The 11,075-nt window shown below is 39.1% G+C and overlaps 1 protein-coding gene across 3 annotated transcripts in view; it reads right to left on the bottom strand.

Annotated features, from left to right (window-relative positions):
- rhobtb4 (Rho related BTB domain containing 4) overlaps positions 1–1,551 on the bottom strand; it is a 39,883-nt gene extending 38,332 nt beyond the window's left edge. Inside the window, exons 1-2 of one of the 3 annotated variants that reach the window (XM_034298936.2) lie at positions 1,413–1,551; positions 683–1,108 (exon numbers count right to left, since the gene is read on the bottom strand). The gene's annotated coding sequence lies outside the window, so the exon portion shown is untranslated. Of the gene's footprint in view, positions 1–10; positions 568–671; positions 1,266–1,412 lie in introns of those variants that run through there. The other 2 variants (XM_034298938.2, XM_034298939.2) reach the window with 2 other exon arrangements.
- Between the last annotated feature and the right edge of the window lie 9,524 nt (positions 1,552–11,075).

Genomic DNA, 11,075 nt, shown 5'->3' with positions numbered 1-11,075 from the left:
ATAAACTTACTTAAATTGCTCCTAGAATAATAATCCAAACTAAATCCAAGCCCCAGGTTGGATGTTCTGCAGTGGGTCAGACTTCGACAATCAGCCAGTGCAAAAACCAAACACACACTAGTCACTGAGGAGCTGAACTTTTCTTCATTACTCTCAGATGACACACCCACAGTTGTTGGTACACTTTACCAGACAATTACAGGGCATACACTACAGGGCACGCCTTTTAGATTCTGGCTGTGCAGTGTACTCCCAGCTGAGCTGCACAATATGGACAAACTAATACACTGCAATTATACTGCTACATATTTTTAAAAAATAGGTTAAAATGGACAAATAACATAGAAACTAGACCCTTGAACCAAGTCTTAAATCTGTGCGTCACACGCACGCACGCACGCACGCGCACAGCCACTGTAACCGCACGCGCTTTGCGCACAGGCATAAATTACATCATGAACACAATAACAACCCAACCTTAACTAGTTTTAGATCGATTTTAAATCTATGCAATCAGCCAAACTGCCTCTCCGTTAAGCAATCGGATCCACGTGTGGACTCGAACAGGAAAAGCCGCTCTGGCTGCCAAAACAGAAATCAATCAGCGAGTGAAACTTGGGCAGAAGTTAAACTACATGCGGATTCATGGAGTAACATGGAGCAAAACTTACCAAAGACTTACCTTCAGTGCAAAGCTCTCAGCAGGAGGAATAAGTCTACCTCTTCTCTTTCTAACTCGACACACTTGTGGTTCTTGCTCTAATGCAGCACGAGCCCGACTCTGTTGTCTTCCTGCTCCATCAAGCCAAGAGATGAGTTTCGTTAAGACTCAGTCTGAAGGGTCAGAAGCCAAGTCCGCATTAGAGTTTCAGCAACACGCTGCAACTCCCAACAACCGATCCTACATTACTGGCTTCAGCTGGGGAGCTGGGAATGTCACTCCCGAAACAGAAGACGCCTGGAGCACTGAAAGAAGGGAATATTGCCAAAGAAGCGCCACAGCGGATGCACAAAAGGGGCGTTTTGCTGTGTTGCGTTGTGTAGTGTTGTGTTGTGTTGTTTTCGCTGGTGCTGATGCAAGCTGCCTCGGCCTGTCTGTGGTTTTGCGCTTTCAAAAGAGATTTGTAGAGTTAGCACCCCCAAACTTTGCTGCAACTATAACCAACTGTACTGTGATAAAAACTGAAGTTCTGATGTTAGTGAGAATTACAATCTCAGTGACAGGAAACACTTTTTGTTCTAGCCTACTAAAATGCAAAACAGTTCTTTAAACACTATTTATTATGCTGTTTTAATGCAAGTGACTAATTACAGTATTTTCACAACTTTTGACACAGGTTGCATTATTCAGTAGCTCACTACAGGCCTATAGTGAGGCAGTGTGCAGCTCGGACAGCAGCCTTTGCACTCACCCTGTCGCGTGCAGCTCCGCTTCTGGGATGTTGCGGTCCGCGCGCGGGAGTCTCGACTCTCTCGCGCTCATGTCATCGCTCCGCCGGAACACGTCAGCGGATATCAACCAGCGCCGTGACGTCAGCCGCGCTCGCGACCCTTCTGCCACACCCATTCATTCATAAAGAGACGCGCAGCGGCGTTACTTCAGCTCGCGCCGGAGCACACGGCGACTGTCGCGAGCTCGTGCCGCAGCCGGTGTGCAAAAAAACTGTTCGCAGAGAGAGAGAGAGAGAGAGAGAGAGAGATAACAACAGAAAACCCCGCGTCTAATATGGGAAGAATGATGGAAAAGGCACATATAAAGAAGGAGTTATATATTTCTTTCATGCTTAAATATGTTTAAAGTGCATCATTTTAATTGTTAATGATAACAGCTCTATAGCTCATATAAGGCGTGAGTGGATATATTATTCATCAAGAGAGGGGTTGTCAAACTTTTTGCAGACAAATGACACCTTGCAGCGTAGAAACAACAATTTACAAACTTCTTAGGCTTGAAGCATATATTTGCATAAAATTATAACACAATCCAACTGTTCAAATTTCCAAACATTCCTAAATGTTCCACTCACAGAACCCACACCAGTTACACTATGTGAAAGTAGATTTTAAACATGTTTTATGTGCTATATTAACGACATTTATTAGGTAGTAGTTACTAATAGCTTTATTAGAATTACAGTTAGATAAAAGTTAACATAATTTGTTGTTTTTTAAAGATTTGAGCTTTAGATTAAACCCGTCCAATTCAAGTGACTAGTCTATTATGCCCATAATTACACTCTACATTAGATCTAGAGCCCCAGTGGTTCTGCGTAGAACCCTGTAACAGACTTTTCTCCCATTAGCGGCATTTTCACATATAGTTCTTTTTAAATGAACCATACTCAGTCCTGTTAACGTGCACCTGAAAGGGAACTAGCTGCGCATGGCCTCAGTGCTTTTGCTGTTCACAGTACAGGTGGACTCAAAAGGGGACACAGTTCTCTTTCTGGAAATTTTAGCACTGATGAGATCGCAGACCATTTCTTGTTCACACTGTGACTCCTTCACCATAGTTTAATGATGAATATTGTTTAACACTGAATAGTGTCATTCAAAATGGTTGCTTTACACGATGCTATCATTTGGTTGAAATGCTATGATTTGGCTGAAAATTAGAGCAGGCAAAACAGATTTGAAGTGAAATACTGAACCCTCAAAATCAACTCATACTTCATGCCATAGAGCTACTGCTGTAGTACTGGCTGATGTGAGTGGTCGGGGTAGACAAAATACATGCATACACTTATTTTACACACATACTGTAGACTAATAGTATTATACAGTAACTATTGCTCAAGTCACTGACACAACACTATCCTTACTGCTGCCTAACAGCTTAAGCTCTATAGTATAATTGCTAGTGCCACAGTGGCTCTATTAGCTTATCTGTCATGTTGCTACCTAACACTGCTGACCTTGTTTTCACAATGCACAAATCAAGTGGACCACATAATGAACTACAAAGGCTATCAAATGCCAAAGGCATTTTTTCAAACCTCTGCTCATGCTGCATCACAGGGCAGAATAACACACTCAGAGAACTATCTTACCTCTTATGCATACAAAAGCTCACAGATGCCCATGATTGGCAAGTGTCACTGTGATTGAAAGGGGGAAAAATCCATCCCACCCAGAGAGCACTGCCAATTTTGCTTTCTTGGACTCACGGCCACAAATGGCTGTGACATAATCAGCATTCAAACACACAATCACTGGATGATTGGGTAAGCGCTTTTCTGTTGTGCCACTCAGGAGCCTTAGATGAGTGTACACTCATAGACAGTATATGTAGATTTGATTCCTCGTTTCAAAATAATGGCAGTATCAACAAAGCAAGAGCAGAGCTTGCTCCATTACACCTGTTTCATCAAGTTTAATGCTGTCAATATTTTCCAGCTCAAATAGACCCTAAAATGAAAAGAATTCAGTCATTCAAAAAAAAAAAAAATCCATAGGATTTACCTGTAACTCTGAACTGATCAGGTGATATACCTGAATCAAACCATTTTCTATTCTATTTCTTCCTTTTAAAAGTGGTGATTAAACTTTTGGACACCACACCTTTGGATGTACAACCACAGATAGCTATTGCATGAAGCAGTATTGTAGATGGGTTTCTGCATTGGTTAACTGTGCAACAGGTGTGTCTCCATAGACGGCCTTGCAGGACCTGTCAGTGGAGTTCCACTAGATTGCATGGACGTATCTTTAGTGCCATCGCAAAAATTGCCCTTGACCTTGGGAGGCCATATAAATATAAATGATTCCTTAGCTGAGATAAATTCAGTTCAGTTCAATTCAATGAAACTTTATTTGTAAAGCTCTTTTAACAATGTACATTGTCACAAAGCAGCTTTACAGAAATATATAAATCCCAGATATCAATTTTAAATGTATAAATTTTATCCCTACTGAGCAAGCCCGAGGCGATGGTGGCAAGGAAAAACTCCCTGAGACGATATGAGGAAGGAACCTTGAGAGGAACCAGACTCTAAAGGGAACCCATCATCATCTGGGTGACACCAGATAGTGTGATTCTAAATTATTTCTCTTCCATAACTGTATACTTTATAGTTAAAAAGTGCAATTGGGTAAACAGGAACGTATGAGCTTTTGAGCAACTAACTTATGAGTACGAGTATCAGAGTCATTTCTGAATTCATTGTAGTTTTAACTTAAAGTCTGTTGTATCAAACTGAAGGTATTAACTGTTCAATGATGGAGAACAAAAACATCCAAACATCCCAGTTTACCTTTTAGCGGATCATAAAAGACCAGAAGTTATGCTTTATAGGCCAACAGTAGAATTTTATAATCAATACGAAATTTTACTGGGAGCCACCTGCAATTCTAAGTAGCATGCAGTAGATTGTACTCAGCCAGCAGCTTAAGAGCGCTTGAGTAAATTCTTGGCTTTGCTATAACAATCAAAATTATGAATTTGAAATGATGCCTAAATTCAATAGCAGAGTTACTGACTCACTTGAAGCTGTTAATGGCATTATGGATGGCATCATTCTTATATTCTTAATGAGCAGTGCATTTTCAAATATGGTCAAGAATTCTCTCTCATATTTCCTCCTCATTTTCATGAAAACTGTTATGATTGGCTAGTGTCACTGAAACGTTTGAATCATCTGCCTCCAGATTATTTTGAGTTGCAAGAATGTAACATTCTTATCAAACCGTGAATTTTATGGTAAACCACTTGTTTAAAATATGTCTGCTTTTTGTTTCTTTTGAAAAAGCTACTGCACAAGCCTTCTCTCAGTTTGTGCCAGATCTGTGGTCAGTCTGTGGCTTTGTTTGTTGCTGGCTTTGCATGGTACCATGCATCATTGACTGTTCTCTTTATTCCAAAGTGTCTTGCCTAGCACTTTTTTTGCCCAGGCTTATACTCAATGCTATTGATGTGCCTGGGGTAAAATGGACAATAATTACAAATGCAGTGCAGTCCAATACTTCTGTCTCTCTCTCTCTCTCTCTCTCTCTCTCTTTCTCTCTCTTTAAAGTGCTGATCAGTGGGTCAGAAAGGCCTAGCGCAGGCTGATTCAAACAAAAACCAGGCCCAGTTTTTGACATAACCACATGAATGGTTTGAAAGGTTAAGTCCAGCCAGATCAGTTTTCTCTCAGTGACTCTCAAACTAACTCACAATGCCCAATTATTATTATTTTTTTGGCATAGAACCATGCCATTCTCCAAACAGATCCACTCCACAAAGACCTGTTACCGAAGCGCCAATTGAGCTTGAACAATTGCTCACAAAGGCAGCCCTCAGTCTGAGCCCTTGTGGTCACTGTTGGCCATTTTAAAATTTTGTGATCTGAAGCCATGTGTACATTGTCAGACTGCACAATCCCATTACTTAAACTATGACTCCAAATTCCTATCTGTATCTTGATTTGGATGTAAACAAAAAGTGGACATAGCCTTAAATATGAACCCTACCACTATGCCCCTGGAAACACTGGAAAAATTCCTGAGGTAGAAATGCCAGCACTGTCATCATGCTCTGTGAATTCTGACTTTGACTGTTCCTTAACCACATATCACTCAAGAGATGTGTGTGTTTTTAATCTTGCTGTACCTGCCCATGATATTTTCTAACAAATTTCATTGCCTAATTTAAACCATCATGACCTGCACCAGGCAGTATCTAAGGACAGCCACTTTATTTCACCTCCTATTTCTACACCATCATTCAGAAGTAAGCCAGGTTGTTGGGATGTCAAAGCTCTTGCTTAAACGTCCATATAGTACCCTGTCACACAGTATGACAAAATATGTAACGTATATTTGTTTATAATGTTAAATTGTAGCTTTTGAGGTCAAGGTCAGAACTGTTATGAAAATGGTTAGAACCATTATGGTTATGGTTAGTGTGGCATGCGTTCACACCTAACATGTCCAACATTAGGCGTCCTGTTTATCATGAAAGCATTACTCCTTGGGCTAAAGTAACTACTGCTTCAATTCTCAACTCCACATATAGACTCACCTTGGAATCTAGTTCTTCTTTGGTGACTCAACGTCTGCCTCCTGGCCTACATTGTCTTGGCTTACTTAGGTGTCATAAATCTTTTGGACTTTTATTATTTGTTGGAAAGGTGGCAAAACTTGTGTGAAATAAAAACATAAAAATAGGAGAGAGAGAGAGAGAGAGAGAGAGAGAGAAAAGGACAGAATAACACATCTCACACCTTTTCTAGTCAGGCAGTGATAGCAACATACAACAACAGTGGCAACAACAGCAATCTTAACTGTAACAGTAGTAATTATGATTGCAGACAATGACATCTTTATAGACCATTATTGATGTACTACATGGAAATGAGCAAATATTATTAAAAATAAACTGTTTCCAGGTGCAAAAAAATAGATAATCAACAGATACAGCTGTGAAATGATACATTTATGTGACATTGTGTAATTATGCAATAAAAATAATCCTAAAAACACATGCTATGCTGCCTGAATGCAAATGTACAGTAAAAAAACGTGAAAATTATGAACTATGATCTCATTTGTAATCGTTCCTGATGAAAGAAAAATTCCACAGATACAGCTAGTAGAAACTGTGGCATGGTGCTTGACCTGTTTGGAGAAGCTGGGCATCAGGTGTGAATTACACTAGAACAGGACCACATGATGAAATTTGGCACATGATGGTGTGTGGAGTCATACACCTGCCCTCACCTAGTCCTCTCAGTTTGTTCTGTTTTTCCTCCGTGAAAGGAGGTTTGAACATGGTAACGTGCTCCATATGGACCCACCCAGTGTTTATCCTGTGTGTGGCTTGCCACAGGGAGCTATGAATAGAAGCTCGGCAAGAGAGTGAACGAGAAACACAAAAAATGAGAGAGGAAAAGATGGGAGAGTGTGAATGAGAGCCCAAAGCAGAGAAACATGGAGATTGTGTGGGAGAGAGGGAGAAAGCAAGGAGGTGAGAAAAAAGGATGGACAAAGAGAGAAGAAAGAGAAAAAGAGTTAATAGAAAGAAGGTGTGGCAGAGAGTGTGAGAATGACTTAGAGTGGAAACAGAGAGGAGAATTTGGCACGTGTTCGCAACAGTCACGCAACCCACCAGCACTTTGGGATCGCCATGGAAACAGGGATGGGTTACAGCTGCCACTTCTTCTGAACACTCATAACACACATAACACACACACACACACACACACACACACACAGCCTATTTAAAGTTTAGTCAAGGGTCAAAAGTGACTGAATCAGTAATCGTATCATAAGTTCTAGTCTGAAATTAAATTAAAGTTTAACGCTTGTGAGCAAAAAACTGTATAGTAACTTTACAACTCTCTTCAGAGGCTATCAGAAGTTAGAAATGTTCTATACACATACAGCATAAAATCTCATTATTGTAGAATTTGATCGTTCTTATTATTACCCCATCAGCGGGTACAGACTCACATTTTAAACTCTCCTAACTCCTATTTTCCTCCTTTTCCTATTACTTACTATTACTAAATAAATAATACCAGTTAGTGAATAACATACTTTAAGTAAATAATAAGCAGAAGGTTTAAATAGTTAAGATCTTGTGTCTTGAAGCTTAAGACAAAAGTATGTTTGGCTTTAAATATTATGCATATATTATGAAAAGTTTTAAGCTGTATTGAAGTGAATAAGTATTTCTGGATGTTGCACTATATAGCCTTTCCAACTCCTATGTATAGAAACAGTCCTTGTTTCTAACTTAGAAGCCCATATTTTGGACTGCATTACACTGGTTTTGGATCAGCTACAGAGAGTGTGGGTGAGACAGGCTTTGCGTTTAACAACCCCTTGCAGTTTTTTAATGCCAAGTATCTCTGAAACCCTCACACTCTTATTAATGAATTTATGTTCCTGCACAAAAGTCTGTTGTTACGTGTACAGGTTTGCATGAATAATACATAAATATTGTGAAATATTGTGATGATTGTTATTAATTTGTCTTCTGAGAAACACGTAAATATCTTATGTAGCTTCTGAAGAGCAGTACTAAATGAAAAAAAAAGATCTTTAAACAAAATAATAACAATTTACACCAATCATCCATCCAATGTTCATCCTGTTCATCCTGGATTTTAATGTATCATGTTGCCTTCTTGAGCATCAGTGAATGTTTGCACCTTATGTAATAGTTGTGTTTGAGTCCCTCAGTTGTTGTCAGTGTGAAAAGATGGATCTCAACATCATATAGTCGCTGTTGGAAAGGGGTCAGATATGCAGAAGATGCTGGAAAAGCAAAGAATGTGCATGACCTGGAGGATTTTTCTGAAGAACAGTGGGCAGTTTAAATGAAATAGCTTATTGTGCAGTGATAAATAAAAAACAAAATGCAATTTTTTTCAAAATTATTAACTTCTGCAGGGCGTATGTAAACTTATGACCCCAACTGTATATGGTACAAAATACTCTTTAATATGTTTTCAAATATAAATCAATATATTCTTAAATGCATTCCAAAATATTCCTAATGTACTTTTCAAATATATCCTCATCCTCTCAGTGTATTTTACAAAATTACAGTACTGTGCAAAAGACTTTATATAAATTTTGCCCTATAACTGTATACTTTATAAGTAATTGACCAGATTTTTTTAAATTTATAAAACCATCACAGCTTTATAGAAGCTTTATAGAAAAGCTGGTCAATATATTGAACAGTAAAATATAGCAATAAACTACAACCAACCTCCAAACAGAGCCAAAAATCTTATAAATACATTTACACTCAAACATATAAAGAAGTTATATGGAGCTTAGGGTTTAAGTCAGGATTAAGGACAGAATCAGTCTTACACCATGGAACAGGTCCATTTACAGTCTCCTCCCCCTATCTCAGGTCGTAATGATGTCCTCCTAATGGACAAATCTGGTGAGCTTTACACCTTACTTAAAAGCTTTGCTTAATGTCTGCACTAGCAGGCCCACTGAGAATCCCAAACAGCCAGATTGAGGGGTTTGTTTTCACGCTCCATTTAGACCCTAGTGTTTGTTCTGTTCTGCACATCACAGGGGCGAGGCATGGTCCATCTGGAGAACTATGCTGCAATGGACACTGCTCTTGTTGTAGTTTTTGCTATTTGTAACCAGTAGCTGGAAACTAAGCATTGTGTAAATGTGTGTCAAGTTGTTTGTGAAAGTAGAGATGTGGGCAGGGGGTTCATATTCACATGGCCTTTTTTAAACTCCACTGTCCTTGTATGAGGTTAAAGGCATTTAATTTTATAGTGCTATTTACAGGGCATTCCAATGCCACAGCCATGAGGATCTTGTGACCATGTTGTGATTGAGGGAGTATATTACAGGGAGAGCTGGTGTGGTCTGTGCATATAGAGTGTATTTATTTTGCTGCTTGAGCTGTCATTAATCAAAATAATAATATAAGTGGACATAAGTTGCAAAACAATTGGGTCATAATTTGTGTGTGTGTGTGTGTGTGTGTGTGTGAGAGAGAGAGAGAGAGAGAGAGGAATAGAAAGAGAAGGACAAGCTTGAGTCCGGCACAGCACATTTAAGTAGATCCTGAGTACAAGGCTACACTATGTTAAAAGTGCCTTGTGAGTGACAAACTGGGACACACACACACACACATATTCATACAGTAAGCAAAATAGAGAATACCTTAGAGAACCCAGACTACACCAGCATACCTTATGCAATTCATACTGCATGTCTTGACAAGAAATAGCTTTACTAGTGCACATTTTTCTACCAGAAAAAGTCACATTACCAAAATCTGTTGAATTTGTGCATATTTATAGATAGAAACAAGTTTTTGAGCCAGCATGCTGATAAGATTCCCACTGTTAGTTAAACTGTAACAACCATATCTGTAATATGAGTCCTACTCAACCTAATAAAAGTCACTCATAGAGCTAACTCTAACTCATATATTACACATATACAGAATGTAGGTTTATTACAACTGCCAAAGACCTATTGAAACATATACGCATAAAGATTCACTTATGGCACACTCAGTATAGTAGTTACATACACAAGTAGTTGAATAATTAATTAATAATTAATAACTATAAATAGATATGCAAAAAAAAAAAAAAGAAAGAAAAATTAAAATCATTGTATATTTTATATTCTTCACAATAGCCCCCTTTTGCCCTGTTAACAACTTTGCAATCTCTTGCATTCTCTCAATCAGCTTCATAAGTTAATCATCTAGGATGCTTTTCTAACAGTGTTGAAGTTCTGAGTTTGCACATATGTTGAGTTTTTGGCTGGTTTTCCTTCACTCTCCAGTCCAGAGTGAAGGAAAACCAGCCAGTCCAGTCCAAAATGCCAGTTACATATGTTACTATAGTTCTATGAACACCAGATAACCACCAGAGGCAGTGAATATCAACCAGATACCTTTTTGTGTATATGAGCATGCATGCCAAAACCTTCACCAAAGTACCAAAGTAATAATATAGCATAGTATTAAATATAATCCCATTGTTATATGGCCATTGTTTCCCTGTAATCTTCTTGTCAAGTTCTTGCCAGATTACCAGAGGCGATGAACATGACCAGGACAACACATTCCACAATATTATGAGGAACCAACACATCTTAGTACTAACTGGAAAGATGTTCCGAGAATGCCGCAGCACTCATACAACAGGGAGGGGCGATTTTAACTCGGTAGAACCTGGAGACAGTGCACAGTGACACCCAGGTAGGAGTATTGTAGACTTTCTGGAGCAGCACACCTCTAAGTAATGACTATGAGACAGTGCTGGAGTGGCATGTCATGGTAGGGGCCTGGCATTCACCTCACCTGTATGCTATGGTGATGACATTAATCACCCTATGGGCCAGTGGGCCCGACAGTGGAGCTCTTTATGCCTTTGTTCTGTGACAGATGAACAGTTGATCTAATATTAAATTTGCCGCTATTCCATCTGAATAGTTATACAAAGTATGCATATGCTCAGGAGGTTCTTTCCCAGCAAACATTGCAGGGTCAATCAGTTGGTGAGCAAAAGTTTATTAAAAGTGCAGGTGAACCTGGGAGTGTTCCAAATACCAGTGACAGCGGCTGTGAAAACCAAGTTCTCGTAGCC

This window comes from Pangasianodon hypophthalmus, chromosome 24 (assembly GCF_027358585.1).
Source record: "Pangasianodon hypophthalmus isolate fPanHyp1 chromosome 24, fPanHyp1.pri, whole genome shotgun sequence".
NCBI lineage: Eukaryota > Metazoa > Chordata > Actinopteri > Siluriformes > Pangasiidae > Pangasianodon > Pangasianodon hypophthalmus.
Note: the sequence above shows the minus strand (reverse complement) of the source record. Positions and strands in the feature narration are given on the sequence as shown.